Source organism: Saccopteryx leptura, chromosome 3, assembly GCF_036850995.1.
Source record: "Saccopteryx leptura isolate mSacLep1 chromosome 3, mSacLep1_pri_phased_curated, whole genome shotgun sequence".
Lineage (NCBI taxonomy): Eukaryota > Metazoa > Chordata > Mammalia > Chiroptera > Emballonuridae > Saccopteryx > Saccopteryx leptura.
The window spans coordinates 284,070,509-284,081,767 of NC_089505.1; the positions used below are offsets into that span (position 1 = coordinate 284,070,509).

Consider the following 11,259-nt stretch of genomic DNA (forward strand, 5'->3'; position numbering starts at 1 on the left):
TTTCGGTCAGCCATAATTGTTCTTTTGTTGCCTAAAGCTAAGGAACTCTAACTGATACAAAGTCATCATTGTTTTACATCATGAGGTTTACAAATACTTCATGACAGCTTCCAAGAATCTCAGCATTCTGGCAATAACTTTAATTTTTTGCCATCACTACTTCCCTACAAGTATAGGCAACTGCAAAAACCACTTGTTCCCTGTTTCCCTCCTACTTCTCTACTCCACTTTCCTACCTCTCTGCTTGGAGTTCCTCATGCTGAAAATGTCCTCTCTCTTTAAATTCTTTTTTTTTTTTTTATACAGAGACGGAGAGAGAGTCAGAGAGATAGAGACAGACAGACAGGAATAGAGAGAGATGAAAAGCATCAATCATTAGTTTTTCGTTGCGACACCTTAGTTGTTCATTGATTGCTTTCTCATATGTGCCTTGACCGGGGACCTTCAGCAGATCAAGTAACCCCTTGGTCGAGCCAGCGACCTTGGGTCCAAGCTGGTGAGCTTTTGCTCAAACCAGATGAGCCCGTGCTCAAGCTGGCGACCTCGGGGTCTCGAACCTGGGTCCTTCTGCATCCCAGTTCGACGCTCTATCCACTGTGCCTGGTCAGGCTCTCTTTAAATTCTTGATTAATTTCAATTCCTGACTTCTCTCTTTTGAACTCCATAGTACTTTTTGTTGCATGAAATTTATTATATTTACCCGTTTATCATGTAAACAAGGTGTACATAACTGATATGTATAAAGAAAAATAATCAACAGGATCCAGTTTAAGAAAAATGAATGTAAAGAGCTCCTTGAAGCACTTTGTGAGGCCCTCCCTAATTTCAGTCTTTCTCCTCCTCTACAGAAAGCCGCTCTCCTGAATGTTATATTCATCATTCCTTTGCCTTTTGTTTTAGTTTTGCATGTATGTATGTAGTTATCTCTAAACAATATATTGCAATTTTTTGCCTGGTTTTGACACAAATGTAATCATACTGCACATATTCTCTTTTTTTCCTTTTTATTGAATTTATTGAGATGACACTGGTTAACAAAATTATACAGGATTCAGGTCCACAATTCTACAACACATAATCTGTACGCTGTATTGTGTATTTACCACCTCAAGTCATGTCTCGGTCCATCCCCATTTATCTGCCATAACCTCTTCCACCTTCCCTCTTCCCTCCTCTGGCAGTCACCACACTATTATCCATATCCTTGAGTGTTCTCTTCTGTTTTCTTTTCTTGATCAATTTTTCCACTGATTTGAGAGAGAGAAAGAGAAGCATCAGCTTGTCATTCCACTTAGTTGTTCTGTTTAGTTGTTCACTCATTGTGCTACTTCTCATAGGTGCCTGACCAGGATTAAATCTACAGCCTTGGCACACTGGCTCCATCCACTGAGCAACCCAGCCAGGGTTTTACCTAACTAACTTTTTAACCTGATCAACCGATGGCTGAGTAGTGAGTGGTTCTGGAGGCAGGCTGGTTAAATTAAGATTCCTGCTCCAAGCCTGACCTGTGGTGGCGCAGTGGATAAAGCCTCAACCTGGAACACTGAGGTTGCCGGTTCAAAACCCTGGGCTTGCCTGGTCAAGGCACATATGGGAGTTGATGCTTCCTGCCCCACCCCTCTTGTGTCCCCCTTCTCTCTCTCTTTCTCTCTCCTCTCTCAAATGAATAAAAAAAAAAAAAAAACCTATAAAAAATGTTTAAAAAAAAAGATTCCTGCTCCACAGCTTTCTGTGTTCTTGGGCTAGTGACTCATCTTCCACATCTATTACATAAAAAGAGTCATAGGCAGTTCCTGGAATGAAGTTGCTACTTGATATTGTTAAATGAAGAATGGCTCTCTCGCACCTATACGTACACTGTCATCCAACTAAAATGAACCACTGGCAAGTTTCCAAGCATTCTTTGCTATTTCCCAGGAACACAATTATCCTCAGGTTATTTTTCTTCCCCTTAGAATTGCTTCTCTTCCTAACTCCACTGTCAAAATCCTACAAGGCTTAACTGTAATGTTATCTTCATGATTAATTCTTTCCTTATCACCTCCAGCAGAAATCTTATTTTTTTCTTTTTATTATTTAGCAAGAGAGAGAGCGAGAGCAACTGCAAGGGAGAGAGATAAGAAGCATTAACACATAGTTGCGTCACTTTAGTTGTTTACTGATTGCGTATCATACATGCCTTCATGATGGGAAGGGGGTGCTCAAGCCTAATCAGTGACCCCTGGCTCAAGCCAGCAACCTTGGGCTTCAAGCCAGCGACCTTGGGGATCAAGTTAGCAACCCTGTGCTCAAATCAGATGAGCCTGCGCTCAAGCCTATGACCTCAGGGATTCCAACCTAGAACTTCAGCATCTCAGATCAATGCTCTGTCCTCTGCACCACCACTGGTCAGGCAAAATGACCCTATTTTTATTTTTTATTTTTTTGAGAAAGAAACAGGAACATTGAGCTGCTCCTGAATGTACCTATTGGTGAATTGAACTGGCAACCTTTGCACTAAAGAAGGATGCTCCAAACCATCCGAACTATCTGGCCAGGGCTTAATTTTTATTGATTTTTTAGAGAGACAGAGAGAGAAAGGGAGAAAGGGGGAAGAGGAAAAGGAAGCATTTATTGTTCCACTTCGTTGTGCATTCTTTGGTTGCTTCCCATGTGTGCCCTGATCAGGGATCCAACCCACAACCTTGTTGTTTCGGGATGATTCTCTTAACCAACTGAGCTAACCAGCCAGGGCCATTTTTTAATTCTTATGACAATATAGTTGTGTTGCTCTATGGCTCTTCTTATATGTTGCCTTGTGTGATAGTTATTTAAATACTTTATCATCTCCTGATGTAAATTATAAACTTACTTCAAGACAGTAGTTCACTTTCTACACCTACCCTGATGCCTTGATTTTAGTACTTATTTATTTACTTATTTTTGTATTTTTCTGAAGTGAGAAGCGGGGGAAGCAGAGAGACAGACTCCCGCATGCGCCCGACCGGGATCCACCCAGATGCCCAGCATGCCCACCAGAAGGCAGTGTTCTGCCCATCTGGAACGTTGCTTCGTTGCAACCGGAGCCATTCTAGCGCCTGAGGCAGAGGCCATGGGACCATTCTCAGAACCCAGACCAACTTTTCTCCAGTGGAACCTTGGCTGCTGGAAGGGAAGAGAGAGACAGAGAGAAAGGAGAGGGGGAGGGGTGAAGAAGCAGATGGGCGCTTCTCCTGTGTGCCCTGGTTGGGAATCGACCTGGGACTTCCACACGCTGGGCCAATGCTCTACCACTTAGCCAACTGGCCAGGGCCGATTTTAGGATTCACTTAATAAAGATTAATATTTTGAAAAATAATTCAAACATGGTGATTATTGTAGATATGTTGCTGTATTATAAACCACTTCAAACTTACTAAGATAACAGGTATTTATTTACTCACAATTTTATGAATCAGCAATTTGCACCGAATTCAGTTGGTACTCCAGACTTCTTTATATAGGATCTGGCCTCCAAGAGAGTATCAGTGGAAGCAACAAAGCCTCTTGAAACCTAAACTCCAAAATTGTACAATGTAATTTTTTTAAGTGTTGTCTGTTTATAAATTTTATTTTATTTAAAAAATTTTATTGAATTTATAGAGAGAAAGAAAGAGAGAAACATCAACCTGCTCCTGTATGTGTGCTGACTGGAGATTGAACCCGCAACCTTCATGTATTGTGATGATGCTTTAACTCAGGGGTCCCCAACCCCCGGGCCGCGGACCAGTACCAGTCCGTGGGCCATTTGTTACCGGTCTGCAGAGAAAGAATAAATAACTTACATTATTTTTGTTTTATTTATATTTAAGTCTTAACGATGTTTTATTTTTTTTTCTTTTTTTTTTTTAAAGGGCATTTTAATTTTTTTTTATTTATTTATTTTTTTACAGAGACAGAGAGTAAGTCAGAGAGAGGGATAGACAGGGACAGACAGACAGGAACGGAGAGAGATGAGAAGCATCAATCATTTTTTAGTTTTTTTCATTGCGCGTTGCAGCACCTTAGTTGTTCATTGATTGCTTTCTCATATGTGCCTTGACCGCGGGCCTTCAGCAGACCGAGTAACCCCTTGCTGGAGCCAGCGACCTTGGGTTCAAGCTGGTGGGCTTTTCCTCAAACCAGATGAGCCTGCACTCAAGCTGGCGAGCTCGGGGTCTCGAACCTGGGTCCTCTGCATCCCAGTCCAATACTCTATCCACTGCACCACCGCCTGGTCAGGTGATGTTTTATTTTTTAAAAATGACCAGATTCCCTGTTACATCCATCTGAGACTCACTCTTGACACTTGTCTTGGTCATGTGATACATTTATCCATCCCACCCTAAAGGCCAGTCCGTGAAAATATTTTCTGACATTAAACCGGTCCGTGGCCCAAAAAAGGTTGGGGACCACTGCTTTAACCAACTGAGCCATCTGGCCAGGGCACAATGTCACTTCTGTTGATTCTTTTATCAAAGTAACTCCAATGTAATGGATGTGAAAAATAAAACTACATGTTTTTTGTTTTGCTTTGTTTTGTTTTGACAGAGAGGGAGAGAGTCCGAGAGAGGGACAGATAGGGACAGACGGACAGGAAAGGCGAGAGATGAGAAGCATCAGTTCTTTGTTGTGGCACCTTAGTTGCTCATCGATTGCTTTCTCATATGTGCCTTGACTGGGAGGCTACAGTAGAGCAAAGCACCCCACGCTCAAACCAGCAACCTTGGGCTTCAAGCCAGCAACCTCTGGGCTCAAGCCAGTCACCATGGGGTCATGTCTACGATCCCACACTCAAGCCACCAAACCTGTGCTCAAGCTGGTGAGCCCGCGCTCAAGCCAGCAACCTTGGGATTTCAAACCTGGGTCCTTCATATTGCAGTCCAGCACTCTATCCAGTGCGCCACTGCCTGGTTAGGCTAAAACTACATGTTGATGAAGGAGTGGCAGTCACATTGTAAAGAGGAATATATATATGCTTCTGTCCACATAGGGATAGAAGGAATTATTATGGCATCTTTGTAAGTAATCTGCCACAGTGATTATGTGTAGACATTCCTTTTACCTCAAGTTCAGATTGGAGCTTAGGATGGATGGCTTATCTAAAAGAGCATTTCCTAACTATTTTGCTGAATTATAAAAATCATCTTTTAACAATGAGATAAATTAATATTCTTAAGTAAGGGGACAACAATGATAAGGATGACTACTAGTTAACATTGAACCATATTCTGAGCTAAGCAGTTTAACTTTTACTGTCTTATTTAGTCATCACTATTTGAGTTAAGTGTTATTGTCTTTATTATTTTTTTTTAGATTTATTCATTTTTAGAGAGAGAGAGAGAGAGAGAAAGGGGGGAGGAGCAGGAAGCATCAATTCCCATATGTTCCTTGACCAGAAAACTTGGGATTTCCAACCAGCGACCTTAGTGTTCCCAGGTTGATGCTTTATCCACTGCGCTACCACAGGTCAGGCATATTGACCTTTTTAAAAAAATTGATTGATTGATTTGAGAGAGAGAGAGAGAGAGAGAGAGAGGAAGGAAAAGAAACACACACACACAGAAAGAAGCATTGATTTACTGTACCACTTACTCATGCTATCATGGTTATTTCTTCTATGTGCCTTGACCAGAGATTGAACTTATAACTGTGGGTATCAGAAGATGCCAGAGAAAAACACTTTATTGTAGTCTTTTTTGTTTATTAATTATGAAATAAACACATATTTAGCCCCTGGAGGAGGCGTTATCTTTCATTCCTGGTCATCCAGGTATTGAGTTTTTGGTCTCTGGTTTTTCACTTGCTAACTTTCTGCTATCCAATTGTGCTTAGTATTGATTGTACTTTTCTGTACCTTGGAAATATTTTGGGAGGGGGGTATGGAAAAAATATGGAATTGAGAGAAAGAATGGAGTTGGTATTCTGGTCCTGTGTGATACGGAAGAAGTTCTTTAACTAGTTAACTCCTTTGTAAAATGGGTCAAACACATTTTCTGAATTACCATCTTCCTAAATTTGTCTCAAGGAAAATAGTGCCTGAACATTACCCTGGCCTTATAAGCTGTCTGGACTGAAGATCCTAACCTTCTCAGCTATTTAACTTACAGTTTGACAGCCTCCCAGTTTTCAGATGATGAGAACTTGGAGAACACTTAATCTTGAATGGAATCTGGGCCAGTTTCACTGGGACAAAAAGGAGGAGCTGAGTACTGTGTTAACTAATCCAGGACATTCAGTCATTTTATCACTTTAACCCATTAATCTATTTACAAAGTAACTCCCATCAAATAGTTTTATTGGATATTTTAGCTCTACTTCTTTTCTAAAGAACTCCCTAAACCTTTAGCTTGAAAGATGCTGAATTATTTGAAGTAGGGCCGAATGACAGATACTAAAGACTTATTTTATTTAAAAAAAAATTTTTATTTTAGTAAGAGAGAGAAGAGACAGGTAGGGACAGAGAGAGAGATGAGAAGCATCAACTCATAGTTGCGGCACCTTAGTTGTTCGTTGATTGCTTTCTCATATGTGCCTTTGGGCTCAAGCCAGCGACCTTGGGGTCATGTCTATGATGCCACGTTCAAGCCAGTGACCTTGAGCTCAAGCTGGTGAACCTGTGCTCAAGCCGGCAACATTGGAGTTTCGAACCCGGGTCCTCAGTGTCCCAAGTTGACACACTATCCACTGCATTACCACCTGGTCAGGCTAAAGACGTCTTTTAAATGAAAAAGACAAGTAGCCCTGGCTGGTTCGCTCAGTAAGTTAAGAGCATTGCCTCAAAATGACAAGGATATGGGTTCAATCTCCTGGTCAGGGCACACATGGGAAGCAACCAATGAATGCACGACTGAGTGGAACAACAAATTAATGCTTCCCTTCCACCACACTCTACCTCCCTTCCTCTCTCCGTCTCTTAAAAAAAAGGAAAGAGCCTGACCTGTGGTGGCGCAGTGGATAAAGCGTTGACCTGGAATGCTGAGGTCACCGGTTCAAATCCCTGGGCTTGCCTGGTCAAGGCATATATGGGAGTTGATGCTTCCTGCTCCTCCCCCCTTTCTCTCTCTCTCTCTCTCTCTCTCTCTCTCTCTTCCACTCTAACTCTCTCTCCTCTCTAAAATGAATAAATAAATAAAATTAAAAAAAAAAATTAAGCCCCCAGTTTGTTGGAGCGTAGTCCTGGAGCGTGGGGGTTGTGGTTCAATTTCCCGGTACGGGCACAGATAAGAACAGCTCAGTGTTCCAGTCTCTCCTGCCTCTCTCTCTCTCTCTCTTAAATAAATAAATAAATAAATAAATAAATAAATAAATAAATAAAATGGTACACCTAGAATCAACAGAGGAGATGACTGATCCTGAAAAAGGCAGAAAACTTAAAAAAGAAACAAATTAAAAAAACATAATTGGAGGTGAGGGATGGGAGGAGTAAAGTAACAATTAGGCAATTATTATCATTTATCTGTGTTAATAATCAAAACCTTAATTGTAAACAACTATATCTCTGTATTGAGTCCACATTGTGGTGCATATTATTGATTCACTTGTCCAACAAATAGTAGGGATTAAGATCAAGTTTATAGTCTATTGCAGTGGCCAAAAATCTCAAATACCAACTATGAACAGTGCTTCTGCATGTGCCCTACTGACCGGCAACCTCTGTGCTTCCAGACAACGCTCTAACCAACCAAGCTATCTGATCAGGGCAAGGTTTTTCTTTCCATACTATCATACAACCGATTAGACTCATTACTCACATAAATATTCTTTGCCATTATTGCATGTTTCATATAATAAAAACTACATACTTTCCAATAAAATAAAATTTACCCAAGTATTTTTATTTTTAATTTAAAGACAAATTCATGCTTTTAATAAAAAAAAGTCTTCAAACAATATAAAAGTTTGTAAATATAAAGACTGCCCCTTCCCATTTTTTCTCTCCACAGGTAACCAGTATTAATAGTTGTATATCTCGCCTGACCAGGCGGTGGTGCAGTGGATAGAGCGTCGGACTGGGATGCAGAGGACCCAGGTTCAAGACCCCAAGGTCACCAGCTTGAGCACAGGCTCATCTGGTTTGAGCAAAAGCTCACCAGCTTGGACCCAAGGTCACTGGCTTGAGCAAGGGGTTACTTGGTCTGCTGAAGGCCCATGGTCAAGGCACATATGAGAAAGCAATCAATGAACAACTAAGGTCTCGGAACGAAAAGCTGATGATTGATGCTTCTCATCTCTCTCCATTCTTGTCTGTCTGTCCCTATCTATCCCTCTCTCTGACTCTCTCTCTGTCCCTGTAAAAAAAAAAATAGTTGTATATCTCTCCAGAATTTTTCTTTTGCATATACAAATATATATATGCAAAAAGAGAATCTCACTACACGGATTTTCCTACAATATGCATTTTTCACATAAAATTATGTTGTGAATATCTTTATATGCCAGCACGTACAGAGCTACCTGATACTTTTCAATGGCTACACAGTAGTCCATTGTACTGAGATACCATAATTTAACCTATTCCCAATCTTTTCCTATTAAAAACTATAGTATAGCCCTGGCCAGGTAGCTCCGTAGGTTAGAGCATTGTCCTAATATGCCCCGGTTGCAGGTTCAATCTCCCATCAGGGCAAATATGTATAAGAGTCAAGCAATGAATGCATCAATAAATAAAACAGCCTGACCAGGTGGTGGCGCAAAGGATAGAGTATTGGACTGGGATGCAGAGGACCCAGATTTGAGACCCCGAGGTCGCAAGCTTGAGCGCGGGCTCATCTGGTTTGAGCAAAGCTCACCAGCTTAGACTCAAGGTCACTGGCTTAAGCAAGGGGTCACTCGGTCTGCTGAAAGCCCGCGGTCAAGGCACATATGAGAAAGCAATCAATGAACAACTAAGGTGTCGCAATGCGCAATGAGAAACTAATGATGCTTCTCATCTCTCCATTCCTGTCTGTCTGTCCCTGTCTATCCCTCTCTCTGACTCTCTCTCTGTCTCTGTAAAAAAAAAAAAATTAATTAATTAAAAAAAACAGCAAATTGATGTTTTTCCCTCTCTCTCTCTCTAAAAAAACCCCCAAACCATGACTCACTTATAAACAAATTTATTTGGATAAAGAAAAATAATAAAGTCAATTTATTTAAAAAGAAAAATAATAAAGTCAACTTTAAAATTTTTTGAATCATTTAGGAAGTTATTTTAAAAATCTAAATATAATCTGTTATGAGAAATGGCAGAAATAATTGACAATTAGATTGAAAATAAGTTGAGTCTTTTCTTTATTTTTATTACTCTCATTTTTATATCATAAAAATCAGAAGAATGTACTGTATTCACATCTTTAAAAAACTCATTTTGTATGTTCCTTGATATACATACCAACATTTCTGAGATGAGGATGGTGGGATAGTGGGAAGGGTGCTTGGGTATGGGGTTTGGTAATGGAGACCAACGGTGGTAAGAGTGCTTGGGTATGGGGTTTGGTAATGCAGACCAACGGTGGTAAGAGTGCTTGGGTATGGGGTTTGGTAATGGAGACCAACGGTGGTAAGAGTGCTTGGGTATGGGGTTTGGTAATGGAGACAAGGGAGCTATAGGTGGAGTGGTTGTCTTCCTATATTAGCCACCAAAAGATTCTTCCTTGGAAAGTGATTTATAAAATCTGAACTACACGTGACCTGTGGTGGCTCAGTGGATAAAGTGTCAAGTTCAAATGCCGAGGTAGCTGGTTTGAAACCCTGGGCTTGCCTAGTCAAAGCACATGTAGGAATTGATGCTTCCTGCTCCTCTTCCCTTCTTTCTCTGTCTCTCCTCTCTAAAAAAATAAATAAATAAAAAATAATTTTAAAAAATCTGAAATATATTTTTCTAGGTTGTGTTGAAAGGTAGCTGGGGTCCCTCCCCACAAACTGCGCTCGGAGGGCCAATTTACATTCAATATATTCTACCATATTTCTCTGCAAACACATCTGTGTGCGTGTTTGCATGTGTGCTGAATCGTGTTATTTCTCTGAGCACTCTTTTTTCCACAAATTACTTAAAAGAAAAAAATAGAAGCAACAACAAAAATGATAGAACATTATTATCAAAGTAGTCAGGTATAGATAAAATAGGTAATTTTATTTTACAAAGCAGTTTCATCTATCTTATTTGATCCTCTCAATGAAGAATTGTTATCCTAATTTTATATGTGAAAAAACATGAAGCTCAGGAGAATTTAATATTTGCTTAATTTTACATGGCAAACAAGTGAAGAAACCAGGTTTTAATACTTATTCCCAAATCTAATGTTTCTTTACTAAAAATATTGAATTATTCCTAAATAGATATTGCCTTCTAATAAGTTAATGTTTTATAAAGGGGATTTTCACCAAGTATGTAAAAAGGGGGTCAAGCACAGGTGTTTTTTTTAACGGAGACAAAGAGAGGGATAGACAGGGACAGACAGGCGGGAACGGAGAAATGAGAAGCATCAATCATTAGTTTTTCGTTGCGCATTGCGACACCTTAGTTGTTCATTGATTGCTTTCTCATATGTGCCTTGACCGTGGGCCTTCAGCAGACCGAGTACCCCTTGGTAGAGCCAGCGACCTTGGGTCCAAGCTGGTGAGCTTTTGCTCAAACCAAACTAACCCGCACTCAAGCTGGTGACCTTGGGGTCTTGAACCTGGGTCCTTCCGCATCCCAGTCTGACACTCTATCCACTGCACCACCACCTGGTCAGGCAAGCACAGTTCTTATTATTCTAGATTCTAGAATTATAGTTCCGGAATCTTTTCTTTATTTATTTATTTTTTTCTTTTTTCTGAAGCTGGAAACAGGGCGAGACAGTCAGACAGACTCCCGCATGCGCCCGACCGGGATCCACCCGGCACGCCCACCAGGGGCTGTGCTCTGCCCCCCAGGGGGCGATGCTCTGCCCATCCTGGGCGTCGCCATGTTGCGACCAGAGCCACTCTAGCGCCTGAGGCAGAGGCCACAGAGCCATGCCCAGCGCCCGGGCCATCTTTGCTCCAATGGAGCCTTGGCTGCGGGAGGGGAAGAGAGAGACAGAGAGGAAAGCGCGGCGGAGGGGTGGAGAAGCAAATGGGCGCTTCTCCTATGTGCCCTGGCCGGGAATCGAACCCGGGTCCTCCGCACGCTAGGCCGACGCTCTACCGCTGAGCCAACCGGCCAGGGCCCGGAATCTTTTCTACTAACTCCTAGAACCTCAAGAAAGACAGGAAGTCTGGAGAGTAGAACACTGGTGACAGTGCTCGTTTTCCCTA

At 41.3% G+C, this 11,259-nt stretch overlaps 1 long non-coding RNA gene across 1 annotated transcript; it reads right to left on the reverse strand.

Moving 5' to 3' along the window:
- Positions 1–1,098: 1,098 nt before the first annotated feature.
- Positions 1,099–3,762, reverse strand: LOC136401018 (uncharacterized). Its single transcript, XR_010750446.1, has 3 exons — positions 3,648–3,762; positions 3,423–3,532; positions 1,099–1,247 (listed from the first exon to the last, which is right to left on the reverse strand). It is a non-coding gene; the product is annotated as an uncharacterized lncRNA (long non-coding RNA).
- Between the last annotated feature and the right edge of the window lie 7,497 nt (positions 3,763–11,259).